Source organism: Macaca mulatta, chromosome 19, assembly GCF_049350105.2.
Source record: "Macaca mulatta isolate MMU2019108-1 chromosome 19, T2T-MMU8v2.0, whole genome shotgun sequence".
NCBI lineage: Eukaryota > Metazoa > Chordata > Mammalia > Primates > Cercopithecidae > Macaca > Macaca mulatta.
In genome coordinates, this window is record NC_133424.1 from 3358128 (window position 1) to 3376699 (window position 18572).

Consider the following 18572-nt stretch of genomic DNA (forward strand, 5'->3'; position numbering starts at 1 on the left):
GACATCATATGACTTTCCCTGTAGACCCTTCAGAACGTTCTCTAATCATGGGAGCCTTCTCATTTCCCAACACAGAACCATCCAATCAAATTAACAATGTGTTGCTACATGATTATCACCAATAATTTCCTGTTACCAATAACCAGGCTGTGACCCGTTGTCTGTGACTATCTCACAAATGTCCTTTTACGACCCGGCGTGGTGGCTCACGTTTGTAATCCCAGCCCTTTGGGAGGTTGAGGCGAGCTGATTGCTTCAGGACAGGAGTTTGAGACCAGCCTGGGCGACATACCAAGACCTCATCTCTACAAAAAAAAAAAAACAAAAAAACAAAAAAATTAGCTGGGCATGGTGGCACGTGCCTGTAGTCCCAGTTATTTGAGAGGATGAGGCGTGAGGATCGCTTGGGCCCAGGTGATCAAGGTTGCAGTGAACCACGATGGCACCACTGCACTCTAGCCTGGGCGACAGGAAGATGCTGTCTCAAAAAAATTTAATTTTTTTTTTTTGAGACAGAGTCTCGCTCTGTCACCCAGGCTGGAGTGCAGTGGTATGATCTCGGCTCACTGTAAGCTCTGCCACCCGGGTTCAAGCGATTCTACTGCCTCAGCCTCCTGAGTAGCTGGGATTACAGGCGTTCATCACCACACCTGGCTAATTTTTGTATTTTTAGTAGAGACGGGGTTTCACCACGTTGGTCAGGCTGGTCTCAAACTCCTGACCTCAGGTGATTGATCCACACACCTCGGCCTCCCAAAGTGCTGGGATTACAGGTGTGAGCCACTGTGCCCAGCTGAAAAGAAATTAAATTTAAGGCCCGAGTGTGGTAATCCTAGCAGTTTGGAAGGCCGAGGCGGGTGGATTGCCTGAGCTCAGGAGTTTGAGACCAGCCTGGGCAACAAAGCAAAATTCCATCTCTAGTAAAAATACAAAAAATTAGCCAGGCATGGTGGTGGGCGCCTGTAATCCCAGCTATTCAGGAGACTGAAGGAGGAGAATGGCGTGAACCCGGGAGGCGGAGGTTGCAGTGAGCCGAGATTGCACCACTGCACTCTAGCCTGGGCGACAGAGCGAGACTCTGTCTCAAAAAAAAAAAAAAAAAAAAAAAATTAAATGTAAAAAGGTAAAAAGCAGCTCAGGACCCTTAATTTACAAAGCGCTCCATATTGCTGTACGTATCTATGTGAGTGTGCATGCACAGGAAATGTCTAGAAAGAAAGTTTCAGTGGTTAGACGGGAATGACCATGACAACTGTCTCAGCAGCACCTGTGTAGTACTTAGTCATCTCAGGCCCTCCACGCGGTTCTGTCCATCAACGACCGGATCCCGTGCTCGCGCGACTCTACAGTACATGGTTGTTACTCCACTACAAAGCAGGAAGCAACGCTTACGAAAACCAAGGAACTTGCTCAAGAACTCACAATCAAAACTAGTGGGCGGCCGGGCGCAGTGGCTCCTGTCTGTAATCCCAGCACTTTGGGAGGCCGAGGCGGGCGGATCACCTGAGTTCAGGAGTTCGAGACTAGCCTGACCAGGAGTTTGAGATGAACTTGACCAACATGGAGAAACTCCATCTCTACTAAAAATACAAAAATTAGCCGGGTGCGGTGGTGCATGCCTGTAATCCCAGCTACTCAGGAGGCTGAGGCAGAAGAATCGCTTGAACTCAGGAGGCAGAGGTTACAGTGAGCTGAGATCACGCCACTGCACTCCAGCCTGGGCGACAGAGTGAGAGTCTGTCTCAAAAAATAAAAAAATAGTGGGCAGGCCCAGTGCAGGGCTCACACCTGCAATCCCAGCACTTTGAAAGGCTGAGGCAGGAGAATCACTTGAGCCCAGGAGTTTCAGACCAGCCTGGGTAACATAGTGAGACCCCATCTCTACTAAAATTAAACAAAAATTAGGCAAGTGTGGTGGTATCCACCTGTAGTCCCAGCTACGCAGGAGGTTGAGGTGGGAGGATGGCTTGAGTCCAGGAGGTTGAGGCTGTAGTGAGCCACGATTACGCCCCTGCACTCCAGTCTGGTTGACAAAGGGAGACCCTGTCTCAAAAAAAAAAAAAAAAAAGAAGTGGGCAAATATGCACCCCAGTTGTTCTCCTTTCACATTCTGCACTGATGGTCGGTTCCCACCCACCCCACACTGTTAACAGTGGTTAATTCTGGGGAATGAGATTTGTAATGAGATTTCTCCATTCTCACTCCTGTGGTACGAGACTTCTTTACAAACACATTCTCAACAGGGCGAAAATCAATTCTTGGGGAAGTGAAAACAAATTTTACTTTTTTATGCATTAAGCCCAGAAAACAGAACATAAACAGATACACAGTATATCCAAGATATTGAAATTTCACGGGTATAGGCCGGGCTCGGTGGCTCACACCTGTAATCCCAGCACTTTCAGAGGCAGAGGTGGGAAGATCACTTGAGGCCAGGAGTGCAAGATCAGCCTGGACAACATAGCAAGACCCAATCTCTAGAAAGAATAAAAATTTAAAAATTATCCAGGCATGGTGGTGTGCACCTGTAGTCCCAGCTACTCGGGACGCTGAGGCAGGAGAATCACGGGAACCCGGGAGGTGGAGGTTGCAGTGAGCCGAGATCACGCCACTGCACTGCAACCTGGGCGACAAGAGCAAAACTCCGTCTCAATAATAACAATAAAAATAATAATGCTACTTGGACATCTTTGGTCAAAAGAATCAGACATCGGATGCATCTAAAAATCTCTTGCCACCGTTATCCTTTCTACGGAGCCATTAGGTAAAGGATGTCTAAAAATAAGGGGGTCACGGAAAACGAGAGCTTACGAAACACCGACTGCTGTAATCACGTTTTCAGGTGAAAGAAATGGAAACTGATCTAACTTCCAGCTCACCTCAAGCTGGAAAGAAGGCTAGTTTCTAGAAGCATCTCCAAAAACGGAAAGTGAAGTTTCTAGCACACAGTTCTACCGAGGGCCGATGATGAAGAGGGAGAGAGGCGGGCAGGAGGGGAAGCGGGTGCCCCACGCTCCTCTGGAAAAAGCCAGTGTCACCAGGCTCTGCTATTTGCTTGCGGGAGGGACGCCCGGGGTGGGGGCGGAAGGGGGGATGTAATGTTGGTCGCTGGCTGCAGACACCACGTGGTGCTTTGTGAGCTGATCACAGCCCCGGCTTGCCTGCTTTGCTGTCCCGGGCTGACCTCCGAGAGCACCGCACTTTCCCCTCGCTGACTCGGTGAACGTCTGTCTGCTTGAACATCTCAAAGCTCTGAGGTTTCCATTCCAGCAGAATAAATACTACGAGGGCCCACCCCTCCCTCCTCCCAGCCGAGGCTGGATGAATCCAAATAAACCCAGCCGGTGGGGAAGAGCATTTCCAGGACTTCGGAGGGAGGAAGCTCTGCCCACCTGGATGGGTTTCCACGAGGTGGAGGTGCGGACCCGGGGGGCCCTGGGGCAGCCCTGCCGTGCAGCTGCGTCACTCTTCCTGCCTGATGTCACAGGAGCTGGGGGAGTTTGGGTATTTCATGAAGCTGTCAAGTTATTGTGGCAGCCCAGCTGTGGTTTGTGACATCAGAGTTCAGACACAGCCTAAAGGCAACATCAAAGACGGTGCATGAAAACCGGGGGTTAGGCGGGCCTGTAATCCCAGCACTTTGGGAGGCCGAGGCAGGTGGATCACCTGAGGTCAGGAGTTCGAGACCAGCCTGGGCAACACGGCGAAACCCTGTCTCTACTAAAAATACAAAAATTAGCCGGGCATGGTGGTGCGGCCTGTGATCCCAGCTACTCAGGGGGCTGAGGCAGGAGAATCGCTTGAGACCTGGAGGCGGAGGTTGCAGTGAGCCGAGATCGCACCACTGTACTCCAGCCTGGAAGACAGAGCAAGACTCCGTCTCAAAAAAAAAAAAAAAAAAAAAATTAGATTGTGGTAATGGTTACACAACTCTGGATATTCTAAAAACCACTGAATTGTGCACTTAAATAAGTGAATTCTAAATGGCATGTAAAAATCTTAATAAAGGCCGGGCGCGGTGGCTCACGCTTGTAATCCCAGCACTTTGGGAGGCCGAGGTGGGCGGATCACAAGGTCAGGAGATCGAGACCATCCTGGCTAACACGGTGAAACCCCGTCTCTACTAAAAATACAAAAAAATTAGCCGGGTGTAGTGGCGGGCGCCTGTAGTCCCAGCTACTCGGGAGGCTGAGGCAGGAGAATGGCGTGAACCCGGGAGGCGGAGTTTGCAGTGAGCCGAGATCACGCCACTGCACTCCAGCCTGGGCAGTGGATTGAGACTCCGTCTCAAAAAAAAAAAAAAAAAAAAAAAAAACTTAATAAAGCTGTCATACAAAATAAATATATATAAATATGATGCCAAAAATATATACATAAACATGGTGGTAAAAAATTATTAAGTCCCTTAGACAGTTGTGTTTATGTAGATTTTAGCTATACTCCTGTTAAAGGTTAACATAATCCCATTAAATATTTTTTAAACCATATATTTTATGCTAGGAGGACGACATGTTTAAGTGAAAAGTAACTATTTTTTTAAAAAAAAACTGAGGGGGAATAGTGGCATTGTTTTGCATTTTTGCAAATTTCTTTCATGTCTGGCTTAATAGAAGACAGCTGGATTCTCATATAAGCCGCTGCATTCAATCCACTGTGATATCAAACGTCATGCAACCTCTGAAAACTCCGCCATCTGTGTGGGAGAGACTGAGAGGAAGAAGACCTACAGTATCTTGGCATTCTTTTTTTTTTTTTTTTTTTTTTTTTTTGAGACGGAGTCTCGCTGTGTCTCCCAGGCTGGAGTGCAGTGGCGTGATCTCGGCTCACTGCAAGCTCCGCCTCCCGGGTTCACACCATTCTCCCGCCTCAGCCTCCCGAGTAGCTGAGACTACAGGCGCCCGCCACCACGCCCGGCTAGTTTTTTGTATTTTTAGTAGAGGCGGGGTTTCACCGTGTTAGCCAGGATAGTCTCGATCTCCTGACCTCGTGATCCACCCGCCTCGGCCTCCCAAAGTGCTGGGATTACAGGCTTGAGTCACTGCGCCCGGCCTCTTTTTTTTTTTTTTTGAGATGGAGTCTCGCTCTGTCACCCAGGCTGGAGTGCAGTGGCGCGATCTCGGCTCACTGCAAGCTCTGCCTCCCGGGTTCAAGTGATTCTCCTGCCTCAACCTCCTGAGTAGCTGGGATTACAGGCACGTGCCACCACACCTGGCTAATTTTTTTTTTTTTTTTTTTTTAATTTTTAGTAGAGACGGGGTTTCCCCATGTTGGCCAGGCTGGTCCCGAACTCCTGAGCTCAGGTGATCTGCCCGCCTTGACCTCTCAAAGTGCTGGGATTACAGGTGTGTGCTACCGCACCCGGCTGCTATCTTAGCAGTATTGACCCAGTGGTCCCCCGCCAAAAGGGTCTCAGAGACCAACCCCTGGATGTCCCTGAACCACACTTTGAGAACCCCACTAAAATGTATTCCCTCCACTTTAGATAAGAGAAAATGAGATCCAAGATGGTAATAAACCTGCCCAAGTCCTCAGAGCTGAAAAGCACGGCTGAAGGAGAATAAAAAAGCGAAACATAAACCAGGTCTGGTGGTGCATGCCTATGGTCCCAGCTACTCGGGAGGCTGAGGCAGGAGGATCGCTTGAGCCCAGGAGTTTGAGGCTACAGTGAGCTAGGATCGCGCCACTGCACTCCAGCCTGGGTGACAAGGAGACAACCCCCCACCATCTCCAAAAACAAATAATTCCTTATTTAAACAATAGAACAGGGGAAGGTTTGCTTGACTCCAAAGCTGTGTTTCTTTTCATCCATTCGAGTTCCATCCAGATGGCCCAGGGTGCAGCTGGGAAGCCTGTTGTCCCTAAAAACCATGGGGCACAAGTAGGTAAACCCCAGAGTAGGTAACTCCTCAATTCACTATCTGACTGGTCTCAAGTTACCAGGCAGTGTGTTTCCCTAGCCATGTGGACTCGGTCCTGCCACATGGTTCATGCCTATTGCAGATACATGCGCATGCTTGCAATCTATGTGTCCGTCTCCCCTGCTCTACAACGGCCTTCCTGGGAACAAGGACTGGGCACTATTTTGGCTCCCTGTCTCCGTCGTTTGGCAGCAGGAAAAGAGAGGTGCCTGAAGAAAGGGTAACCGAGTAATGCAATCCCCCAATGTCAGATTTTTACTGAGGAAAAGAAAGGCAGTGAAGGCCGGGCCTGGCGGCTCACGTCTGTAATCCCAAACATGTTGGGAGGCCGGGGCAGGAGGATCCCTTGAGCCCAGGAGTTCGAGACCAGCCCGAGCAACATGGCGAGACCCTGTCTCTACAAAAAAAATTTTAAAAATTAGCCAGGAGTGGTGGTGTGAGCCTGTAGTCCCCGCTACTCGGGAGGCTGTAGCAGGAGGCTCACTTAAGGAGGCTGAGGTTCCAGTGAGTTATGATTTCATCACTGCACCCCAGCCTAGGCCACAGAGTAAGACTCTGTCTCAAAAAGAAGAAAAGGACAGGGGAGGGGAGTGGAGGAGAGGGGAAGAGAGGAGATGAGAAGGGAGGAGAGGAGAGGAGAGCAGTGGAATCCCAGATGATCTTTCCAGAATCTGGAAGCAGCACTTTGGAGGCACCCTGGGGAAGAAAGCCTGCTAGGATCTGGAGAAGAAGCACTAGAAACTGGGCGCAGTGGCTCATGCCTGTAATCCCAGAAGTTTGGGAGGCCGAGATGGGTGGATCACCTGAGGTGGGGAGTACAAGACCAGCCTGGCCAACATGGTGAAACCCCATCTCTACTAAAAATGCAAAAATTAGCCAGGTGTGGTGGTGCACGCCTGTAATCCCAGCTACTTGGGAGGCCGAGGCAGAAGAATCGCTTGAACCCGAGAGGCAGAGGTTGCAGCGAGCGGAGATCACACCACTGCACTCCAGCCTGGGCAACGGAGCGAGACTCCGTCTCAAAACAACAACAAAAAGAAGCACTCAGGACTGGGCGGTGGGCTGCGTCCTCTGCAGGCCCTGGCTCCCCTGTACCCACCCTCTCCTGCATGCTTTTTTTTTTTTTTTGAGACGGAGTCTCACTCTGTCACCCAGGCTGGAGTGCCGTGGCTGGATCTCAGCTCACTGCAAGCTCCGCCTCCCAGGTTCACGCCATTCTCCTGCCTCAGCCTCCCGAGTAGCTGGGACTACAGGCGCCCGCCACCTCGCCCGGCTAGTTTTTTTTTTGTATTTTTTAGTAGAGACAGGGTTTCACCATGTTAGCCAGGATGGTCAAGATCTCCTGACCTTGTAATCCGCCTGTCTCGGCCTCCCAAAGTGCTGGGATTACAGGCTTGAGCCACCGTGCCCGGCCCCCTCCTGCATGCTTTCTTTTTTTTTTTTTTTTGAGACGGGGTCTCGCTCTGTCGCCCAGGCTGGAGTGCCGTGGCTGGATCTCAGCTCACTGCAAGCTCCGCCTCCCAGGTTCACGCCATTCTCCTGCCTCAGCCTCCCGAGTAGCTGGGACTACAGGCGCCCGCCACCTCGCCCGGCTAGTTTTTGGTATTTTTTAGTAGAGACGGGGTTTCACCGAGTTAGCCAGGATGGTCTCGATCTCCTGACCTTGTGATCCACCCGTCTCGGCCTCCCAAAGTGCTGGGATTACAGGCTTGAGCCACCGCGCCTGGCCATGCTTTCAAACAGATACAGCACTTCCTTCAGGGCGGTGCGGAGGAGCTGCCAGCAGACAGGCATGCAGGAGCAGCAGGTTCTGTAAGCCCCTCCCGAGCCTGCAGGAAAATGCAGGCAGATCTGCGGCCTCCCTCGCACAGGCGGACAGACCGGCAGCAGGGATCCCCGGCTGGGCCCCGGAGCACGAGTCACTGCACAGTCATCACAGCCTGTGCTACCTTCCGTGGCGTTCTGGGGAATCTAAATCAATCCCATACGCTGGACGGCAAGCCAGGAGCAGAAGCCAATCTCGGGCTGGGCAGAGGGCCACCCGGCCCTCCCCTCACCACCACCCCTCCCTTTTCCTTCAATCAGAATTGCCTTTTATAGGCAGGTTGATCGTTAACAGCTGGAAGGGGGTCAAAGGCGTAGAGAAGGAAGCACCAGAAATGCAGGGTGCAGGAGGAGAGGCTAGATGAAAGCTGGGCTCAAAACTCTGGGCTCCGGGGCAGGTGCTCAGGTCAGGAAAGCCGAGAGAGGGGGCCAGGGCCAGGGGCCTTGCAAGGGCGGAAGGGTGGGCCCGGGTCGGACATGGTGGAAAACCCTTCCTTAGGTAGACGCATCTGGGGCTCACTGCTTTGTGAGGGAAGGTGCACTGCCCACCCTCTTTCCCTCCCTCCCTCCCTCCCTTCCTTCTCTTTCTTTCTTCTGTTATTTTATTTTATTTTTTTTGAGACAGAGTCTCACTCTGTCACCCAGGCTGGAGTGCAGTGGCGCGATCTCAGCTCACTGCAAGCTCCGCCTCCTGGGTTCAAGCCATTCTCCTGCCTCAGCCTCCCGAGTAGCTGGGATTACAGGCACCCGCCACCACGTCCAGCTTTTTTGTATTTTTAGTACAGACGGGGTTTCACCGTGTTCGCCAGGATGGTCTCGATCCCCTGACCTTGTGATCCGCCCGCCTCGGCCTCCCAAAGTGTTGGGATTACAGGCGTGAGCCACCGTGCCCGGCCTCTTTCTTTCTTCTTTCTTTCCTTTCTTTTTCTTTCTTTCTTTCTCTTTCTCCACCCGCCCCCGTCTTTCTTTCTTTTATTATTATTTTTTTTTGTAGACAGAGTTTCGCTCTTGTTGCCCGGGCTGGAGCACAATGGCTCAGCCTCACCTCACTGGAATCTCCACCTCTTGGGTTCCAGCAATTCTCCTGCCTCAGCCTCCCGAGTAGCTGGGATTACAGGTGCACACCACCACGTCTGGCTAATTTTTGTATTTTTAGAGACGGGGTTTCACCACGTTGGCCAGGCTGGTCTCTAATGCCTGACCTCAAGTGATCCAGCCGCCTAGGCCTCCCAATGTGCTGGGATTACAGGCATAAGCCACTGCACCTGGCCTCTTTCTTTCTTTTAGGAGGCAAGGTCTTGCTCTGTTGCCCAGGTTGAAGTGCAATGGTGCCATCATAGCTCACTTCAGCCTTGACCTCTTGGGCTCATGCCATCCTCCTACCTCTGCCTCCCAAGCAGCTGGGATGACAGATACTAAGCCTGACACTAAGCCCAGCCATATTTTGTTTTTTTTTCTTTTTGTAGAGACGGGGTCTCGCTGTGTTGCCCAGGCTGGTCTCGACCTCTTGGGCTCAAGCAATCCTCCCATCTTGGCCTCCCAAAGTGTTGGGATTACAGGCATGAGCCACTATGCTGGGCTGCCCACCCTTTTCTTCTTCTTAATTAATTGTTATTATTATTTTGGGACAGGATCTGGCTCTGTCACCCAGGCTGGAGTGCAGTGGCGCAATCACAGATCACTGCAACCTCCAATTCCTGGGCTCAAACGATCTACCTGCCTCAGCCTCCCGAGTACCTGGGACCATAGGCATGCACCATCAAGCTGGGCTAATTTTTTTTTTTTTTCATCTGTAGAGACAAAGTCTTGCCATGTTGCCCCCAGGCTGGTCTTGAACTCCTGGGCTCAAGTGATCCTCCCTCCTTGGCCTCCCAAAGTGCTGAGATCACAGGCCCGAGCCACTGCACCCAGCTGTCTGCCTTTTTCTTGTTTTTAAAGAGTGGTGGTTAAATGCTTCACCCGGTGTCGTGTGGCACACAGCAGAGCTGGGGTCCAGCAGCGAGTCTCCTTGCTCTAAAGCAGTGTTCCACCGGCTGCAGAGAGGGAGCTGACGCCAGAAGGAGGGGGAACCCCCAGAGCTTTTGACATGGGGTGGGACCGGCATCCGGTGGGACCGCCGTGGCTCTCTGGGGCTGAAAATTCCAGGCAGAGCAGCCCAAGGAATCCAGCCATCCCTGAGGGTTCAGAAATGCAAATCAGGGCTGTGTATTCACAGCCTGGACTGGAGACCGACCAAAAATACGCAGGGCTCACCCTTGCGGGGCGGCGGCTAAATTTAGGAAACCAACCATCTGGAGAATGCAGGCATCAGGAGAAGCCCCTGCAGCTAGGAGGATCATCTATCTCGGTTCGTTTTTATTCACTGCTCGTAGATCTCCCAGTTTTTCCTAGCGTGTTCAAGCTGGAAAGGATTTCAGAGTTTGTGTCACCTAGATTTATTTTACAGAAGGAGGAACTAAGCCTTTAAGGGAGAAGTGCCTGTTCTGACACACTGAAAAGTGTTCTTAGCCAGGTACAGCCTAATACGACTGTCTCCCAGCACTTTGGGAGGCCAAGGCAGGAGGATTGCTTGAGGCCAGGAGTTTGAGACCAGCCTGGGCAACATAGCAAGACCCCATCACTACAAAAAATAAAAATAAATTAGCCAGACGTGGTGGCATGTGCCTGCAGTCCCAGCTACTCTGGAGGCTGAAGCAGGAGGATTGCTTGAGCCAGGAGGTCGAGGTTGCAGTGAGCTATGATTGCGCCATTGCACTCCAGCCTGGGCAACAGAGCAAGACCCTGCTTCAAAAAAAAAATAGAATGCATGGAAGGAAAGAAGGGACGGAGGGAGGGAAAATATAAAGTTTTCTGCCCTAGGGTGTGATTTTCACACCACCCCAAGTTTAAGAACGAAGTATGGTTTGTTTGAATGCTTTTCCCAGACAGAGAAGCAGGCAGTGGTGGGAAGGACAAAATTCAGGGGTGGCTTCCTCTCTCTTAGAAGTATTAGGCCCAAGAAACCAACTGAAATCCTGGGATGAACTAGATTCCGTCATTGGAGTCCAAGTCCTTTTGGCCGTCAGTATGAGTGGCTTGAAGCTGCTATAACAAGTCACACGGATCTGATGGCTTAAAACAATGGAAATGGATTATCTATGGCTCTGGAGGTCAGAAATTAAGACGTGGGCAGAGCCGTGCTCCCTCTGGAGGCTCCAGGGAGGGTCCTTCCTGCCTCCTCCAGCATCTGGGGCCTCCAGGCATCCTCTGGCTTGAGCCCACGTGGCTCCAGTCTCTGCCTCTGTCTCCCCATGCCCTTCCTCCTGTGTCAAATCTCGCTCTTGTTTTCATTTGTTTGTTTTTTGTTTGTTTTTTTGAGACAGGGTCTCTCTCTGTCGCCCAAGATGGAGTGCAGTGATGCCATCTGGGCTCACTGCAACCTCCACCTCCTGGGTTCAAGTGATTCTCCTGCCACAGTCTCCTGGGTAGCTGGGACTACAGGCACCTGCCACCATGCCCAGATAATTTTTGTATTATTAGTAGAGACGGTTTCACTATGTCGGCCAGGCTGGTCTCAAACTCGTGGCCTCAAGCGATCCTCTTGCCTCAGCCTCCCAAAGTGCTGGGATTACAGGTGTGAGCCAAATCTCACTGCAACCTCTGCCTCCCGGGTTCAAGTGATTCTCCTGCCTCAGCCTCCCGAGTAGCTGGGATTACAGGCACGTGCTACCACGCCTGGCTAATTTTTGTATTTTTAGTAGAGATGGGGTTTCACCATGTTGGCCAGGATGGTCTCGATCTCCTGACCTCGTGATCCGCCCGCCTCGGCCTCCCAAAGTGCTGGGATTACAGGTGTGAGCCACCACGCCCGGCCAAAATCTCACTCTTATAAGGACATCTGTGATTGTTTAGGGTCCACCTGGAGAATCCAGGATAATCTGCCATCTCAAGATCCTTCATGTAATCACTTCTGCAACCTCTTTGCCACACAAGGGAAAATTCGCAGGTTCCAGGGATTTAGGAGCCAATATCTTTGGGGGCATTACTCACACTACATACAAAGTCTCTTTTCAGGGCGGACATAGATGCTCACAGGAAATGCCTCCGTGCCCCACAGTCCGGCAAGCTTCCAAGCAAGCAAGCTCCTTTTAAGAGTCAGGAAGAGGCTGGGTGGCTCACGCCTGTAATCCCAGCACTGTGGGAGGCCGAGGTGGGTGGATTGCTTGAGCCCAGGAGTTTGAGACCAGCCTGGGCAACATAGTGAGACCCCGTCTCTACAAAAACACAAAAATTAGCTGGGCACGGTGGTGGGTGCCTGTAATCCCAGCTTCTTGGGGGACCGAGGTGGGAGGATCGCTTGAGCCCAGGAGTTGGAGGCTACAGTGAGCTGAGATTGCACCACTGCACTCCAACCTGCATGACAAAGTTAGATCCTGTTGCTGGCCAGGTGCAGTGGCTCACGCCTGTAATCCCAGCACTTTGGGAGGCTGAGGCAGGAGGGTCGCTTGAGGCCAGGAGTTTAAGACCAGCCTGGGCAACACAGGGAACCCTGTCTCTACAAAAAAATACAAAAAATAGCCAGGGGTGTTGGTGAGTGCCTGTAGTCCCAGCTACTTGGGAGGCTGTGGAAGGAGGGTGGCTTGAGCCCAGGGGGTGGTGATCGCACCACTGCACTCCATCCTGAGCGACAGAGCAAGTCGCTATGTGGGGAAAAAAAAAAAAAAAAAAAAAAAAAGGCTGGGCGAGGTGGTTCACGCCTGTAATCCCAGCACTTTGGGAGGCCGAGGCGGGCAGATCACCCGAGGTCAGGAGTTCGAGACGAGCCTGACCAACATGGAGAAACCCCGTCTCTACTAAAAATACAAAAATTAGCTGGGTGTGGTGGTGCGCACCTGTAATCCCAGCTACTCAGGAGACTGAGGCAGGAGAATTGCTTGAACCCGGGAGGTGGAAGTTGTGGTGAGCCGAGATTGTGCCATTGCACTCCAGCCTGGGCAACAAGAGTGAAACTCTGTCTCAAAATAATAATAATAATAATGATAATAATTAATTAAAAAAAAAGTTAGACCCTGTCTCAAAAATAAAAAGTCGGGAGCAGGGAAGGCAGCCAAGGCAAGGAAGACCAACGACGTGCTCGGATGGTGCCGTCGTTTTGGAAGACACTCCAAAACTAAACTGGAAAGGTTCCCATTCTCGGCAGTGACAAATTTCTGGAACTAGATAGATAATGCTGGTGTTTGCACGCGGTGTACACGTAATTAACGCCACGGAGTTAATTTTTGAACAGTAAACAAGGTCTGGGCACCATGGCTCATGCCTGTAATCCTAGCACCTCAGGAGGCCGAGGCGGGAGGACCATTTGAGCCCAGGATTTTGAGACCAGCCTGGGCAACAGAGTGAGACCCTGTCTCTACGAAAAACTTAAAAATTAGCTGGGCGTGGCGGTGTGTGTCTGTAGTCCCAGCTACTCAAGAGGCTGAGGTGGGAGGATCACTTGATCCTGCAGCCCAGGAGGTTGAGGCTGCAGTGAGCTGTGATTGCACCACCGCACTCCCGCCTGGGCGACAGAGCAAGACCCTGTGTTAAAAAAAAAAAAAAAAAAAAAAGAAGAAGAAAGCTGGGTGTGGTGGCTCACGCCTGTAATCCCAGCACTTTGGGAGGCCGGGGCAGGTGGATCATCTGACGTCAGGAGTTCAAGACAAGCCTGGCCAACATGGAGAAACCCTAACATTTTTAGTCTCTACTAAAAATTCAAAAAAAGCTAGGCATGATGGCCGGTGCCTGTTATCCCAGCTACTTGGGAGGCTGAGGCAGGAGAATCGCTCGAACCTGGGAGGCGGAGGTTGCAGTGAGCCGAGATCGTACCACTGCACTCCAGCCTGAGCAACAAAAGTGAAACTCCATCTCAAAAAAAAAAAAGAAATACATATTAGGATGGGGCAAGCTGAACTACATTGTTATGTATTTTAACAACACAGAAAGTCCACTTGGGGCCAGCCTGCGAGTCCCTCCCATGTAGGCTCAGCCTGGCACTGGAACCCGGCACCCTCCATCCCCCGCCCCTCCCAGTGGGGTCTCCGCTTCTCACTTCAGAGGCAGAGCTGTCATCATCGGCACTGGGAAGTGGCCTGCGGTGTCAGCACGGACCGGCGCTCACCCCCCACACGGCACAGAGGATTTCTAGGGAGCAGTCCCCACGGGACAGCAATAATTTCAGGTGACAGCGACACAGGGCGGCAACACCGGTTCCTTCCTGGCAGGCAGCCAGACGCACACACGCACGCAGACCACGCCATCCAGAAAGTTCACCTGCGATCTGAGACACAGCTCTTTGAGGGAGATCAGCAGATCAGATGGTATTTGAGAAAAAAGAAAAAAGGTTAAGCCAAGTGAGTGGGAAGGTGGAGGAAAAAAATAAACAAAGGTTAGGCTGAGGTCGCGGCTCTGCCACCCATGACACAGAGCGGGCCACGTCGGTTTCAGACCTAAAAGTCAGAACAACTCGCAGGTGGTGAAGAGTGGGTGGAGGAAAGGAGCGGGGAGTTCTGGGGAGCAGAGAGACCGAAACGCAAGAGTAATATCTGATGTGGAGAGGTTCCGCCCACATGGGATCTGCCCCTGGGAAAATAAAAAAAAATCCCTGAAGCCCCTGCGAGGCACGGCCTGCGGGCTGGAGGGACCGGCTCTTCACACACACAAGATGACCGAGATCGTCTCTGGAGGTGGGTGACGCGGCAGGCAGGCCGACGGCCTCGGTGCATCTCCCCTGCACCCCCAGGTCCGGGGAGCAGGCTCACGTGTCCCCAGATGCAGGCACACCTGCACCACTTGAGGCATCCGCAGAGTTCAAGACCAGCAACCTGGAGGAGCTCCCCTGGCTGCCATTGGACACTCCAGGGCAAGGTGCCGGGTGCCTCCTGGGCAACCCCGTGTCTGTAGCAGTGGATGCAGCTGGCAAAGGCTCAAAGGCCTTCCCTGCGTGGGGCACACACGGACGACACACTCTCCCGGGGCCTGCACTGAGGCTGTCAGAGGGCCTGCCGGGATCCCCCCTCTGGTTTTCAGGTAACCCCGTCTGCTGGCACTGAGGGCCTCATCAGGCCCCTGCAGGCCTGCGACCACAGCTGAAACCGGTGTGCCTTCTCCAAAGCCACCTTCTGACCGGCTTTTTAAAGAAATTGAGGTAAGGTTTGCATACTGTAAAATTAAGCATTTTAAAATGAACAATTCAGTGATATTCAATACATTCGCAACCTTGTACAAGCATCACTCCTACCTATTTCTTGTACATTCTCTCTCTCTTTTTTTTTTTTTTTTTTTTTTTTTGAGAGAGGGTCTCTGTCTCCCAGACTGGAGTGCAGTGGTGTGATCTCGGCTCACTTCAACCTCCGCCTCTTGGGTTCAAGCAATCCTCCTGCCTCAGCCTCCCAAGTAGCTGGGATTACAGGCCTGTACCACCATGCCCAGTTAATTTTGTATTTTTAGTAGAGATGGGGTTTCGCCATGTTGGCCAGGCTGGTCTCAAACTCCTGACCTCAAGTGATCCGCCCGCTTCGGCCTCCCAAAGTTCTGGGATTACAGGCGTGAGCCACCGCGCCCGGCCAATTTCTTGCAAATTCTCCCCTTAGAAAGAAACCCCATCCCCATCAGCTGTCACTCGCCCTCCCCTCCCCCAGCTCCTGGCACCACGCATCCCCTTCGTGTCTCTGTGAATGGGCCTGTCCCGGATATTTCATAGAAATGGGATCACACACTGCGTGGCCTTTTGTGTCTGACATCTCTCGCTAAGTATGATGTCCTCAAGGTGTATCCGTGCTGTGGCCTGTGTCAGAGCCTCTCTCCTTTTCGGGGCTGAGTCGTGTTCCACTGTCAGGATGAACCACGTGTGGATCCATCTATCCTCTGACAGACACTTGGATTCTTGCAGTAACCTTCTGTCTGCTGTGAAAACCATGCTGCTGTGAACATTCGTGTGCGTGTATTTGTTGGAGGACTTGTTTCAATTCTTTTGGGACCATGCCCCGGGGCGGAATTGCTAGGTTACCCGTGAAATGGTCCAGGCCAGGCCTCTCCATTGCACCTCTGCCACTGACTTTTGGGAAGTGTTACTATTCAGAACAGGCAGGTGCACATTTATCTGACAGGTGTCCACACAGCCAGGGATTAAAGGGAATGTGAGAAGGTTGGTCTTGCAGGACTGGGACCAGGGTCAGGTGGGCAAAACACTCACAAAATGTAAGGGGAGGCCAAAAAAGTCAGCATCCATATAAATAATATTTTAATCCACCATTAGAAAAATTCAAAGTGAATCTGCAAAATCTGTGATGATCAAACTATCAGAATCAAGGTGGGATCATTAACAGTGCTGTGAGAGGCACACTGATAAAGCAAAAGGAAAAATCAGAATTACTGACCCCATTTTGATTTAAAATTTTGATTCTGGCTTCATTGTGGATTTCTGCATTGATTTTGGCTTTCCCCCCCTTCCCCGAGACGGAGTCTCGCTCTGTTGCCCAGGCTGAAGTGCATTGACACAATCTCTACTCATTGCAACCTCCACCTCCCGGGTTCAAGCAATTCTCCTGCCTCAGCCTCCCAAGTAGCTGGGATTACAGGTGCCCGCCACCACGCCCGGTTAATTTTTTGTATTTTTAGTAGAGACAGGGTTTCACCATGTTGGCCAGGAAGGTCTTGATCTCCTGACCTCATGATCCACCTGCCTTGGCCTCCCAAAGTGCTGGGATTACAGGCGTGAGCCCCCATACCTGGCAGGAATTTTTTTGTTTTGTTTTGTTTTTAGAGATGGGGTCTTGCTATGTTGCCCAGGCATATCTGGAACTCCTGGCCTCAAGTGATCCCACCTCAACCTCCTGAGTAGCTGGGACTGCAGGCACGCACCACCACACCCGGCTAATTTTTAATTTTTCATAGAGATGAGGGTCTCACTATGTTACCGAGGCTGGTCTTGAACTCCTAGGCTCGTGATCCTCCCACCTCAGTGTCCTGTGGAGCTAGGACTACAGGCACGTACCACCCCACCCAGCTAATTTTTGTTTTACACTAAAGTATGATTTCATCTTGGTCACTGAGGTTTCTCCACGCCCCCTTCAATTTTGTGCCCAGTGTGAGTTCGTTGCTTGCCTGACCCTGGTCCTGTCCTGGGATTTGGGACCTGACAGGTCCGGGTAACAACTGCAGTTGATCCGTCCACTTGCTGGAGGACCTCAGGCTCTCTCCTGTGAGCCTCATTTTGGCCATTTCTGGAATCCCGTTGTGCAGGACAGCTGGGTGGACTGCAGTGATGTTTGCGCACCAAGTCCCGAATGCCAGAGCACACAGGGTCCACCTGTTACCTTCTCGGATTTCCAGCCTCCAGAACCGAGAGGGAGAAGAAATCTCTGTTGCTGAAGCCCTCCAGTCTGTGGCTTGAGGTTACAGAGCCCCAGCAAACCATCACGCTGGATTAAGGGAACTGGTCCCCAGAGCTCACAGCTGCAGACGGGCCAGCGTAGGACAACCCAGTGGGACCTGAGGGTGCCTCTGGCCTATTGGGGGACCCTCGGTGAGCCAGTGAACTCAGTGCACTTCTGTAGCTCCTCAACCACGAGTGAGGAAATTGAACGGTACAGGAAAAGCAGGTGAGCGTGCGTATTAAACAGCCAAGGTCCGTTACCACTACCAAGCACCTGCCAGGCTCCCCACCCAGTGCTACCAAAAGCGGACGGCCCCCTCCCTCCCCTAAACTCTCAGAAGTTAATATTATTGGGTCAAGATGATGACAGCACGGGGAAACCTCTGGCAAGGGCCTTGCCCCAGGGGACAGCTCAGGTGGCCTCGGATAACATGACAAAGACCTTCTTTATTCTTTATTATTATTATTATTATTGAGACGGGGTCTCGCTCACTCTGTCACCCGGACTGGAGTGCAGTGGCGCAATCGTGGCTCACTGCAGCCTCAGCCTCCTGGACTCAAGCAATCCTCTTGCTTCAGCCTCCTGAGCAGCTTGGACTATAGGTGTGCATTGCCACACCTGGTTATTTAAAAAAATTTTTATTTATTATTACTTTTTGAGACAGAGTCTTGCTCTGTCGCCCAGGCTGGAGTGTGGTGGTGTGATCCTGGCTCACTGCAACCTCCGCCTCCCGGGTTCAAGCGATTCTCCTGCCTCAGCCTCCTGAGTAGCTGGGATTACAGGCAACTGCCACCAGGCCCAGCTAATTTTTGTATTTTCAGTAGAGACAGGGTTTCACCAGGTCGGCCAGGCTGATCTCAAACTCCTGACCTCAGGTGATCCGCCCGCCTCCCAAAATGGTGGAATTACAGGCATGAGCTACCATGCCCAGCCACTGATTTTTTTTTTTTTTAATTTTTTAGTAGAGACGGGGTCTTGCTATCTTGTCCAGGCTGGTCTCAAACTCCTGGGCTCAAGCGATCCTCCCGCCTCAGCCTCCCAAAGTGCTGGGATTACAGGCACAAGACACCCTCTTTTATTGTTGCAAGATGCTGACAGGTTTCAGAAGAGGTTTGAACCAAACGGGCCCCAGGGACCCAGGTGGGGCCCTGGGATACATTTCTCCCAGGCCAGGGTTGGTTTCAGTCAGCCTGAGCGTGCGGACACCTGTGTCCTGGGCACCAAACTTGACATTCTCGGTTCCTATCAGGCAGCGGAGGCGGGGAGGTGGGGGTTGCGGGGAGGGACCGGGCTCACGTGCCAGGCTCAGGGGAAGCGTCCTAAACATTCTCAGAAATGACCACGCCCAGCACCGGCCTTGGGTGGCTTCTCTCGGTATCTGCTTTCTGAGAAGTGGGTCCCTGCAGCCCGGGGTTCCTTCCCCGCCACTCCAACCCTT

At 51.9% G+C, this 18572-nt stretch overlaps 2 protein-coding genes across 5 annotated transcripts in view; one reads left to right on the forward strand and one right to left on the reverse strand.

Annotated features, from left to right (window-relative positions):
* THOP1 (thimet oligopeptidase 1) overlaps positions 1-18572 on the forward strand; it is a 321982-nt gene that overhangs the window by 95544 nt on the left and 207866 nt on the right. The window lies entirely within an intron of this gene.
* Positions 1-18572, reverse strand: part of GNG7 (G protein subunit gamma 7) — a 209461-nt gene that overhangs the window by 95215 nt on the left and 95674 nt on the right. Inside the window, exon 3 of one of the 4 annotated variants that reach the window (XR_013408648.1) lies at positions 137-305. The exons of the other annotated variants lie outside the window; for them this stretch is intronic. The gene's annotated coding sequence lies outside the window, so the exon portion shown is untranslated. The remainder of the gene's footprint in view (positions 1-136; positions 306-18572) is intronic. 4 annotated transcript variants of the gene reach the window in all.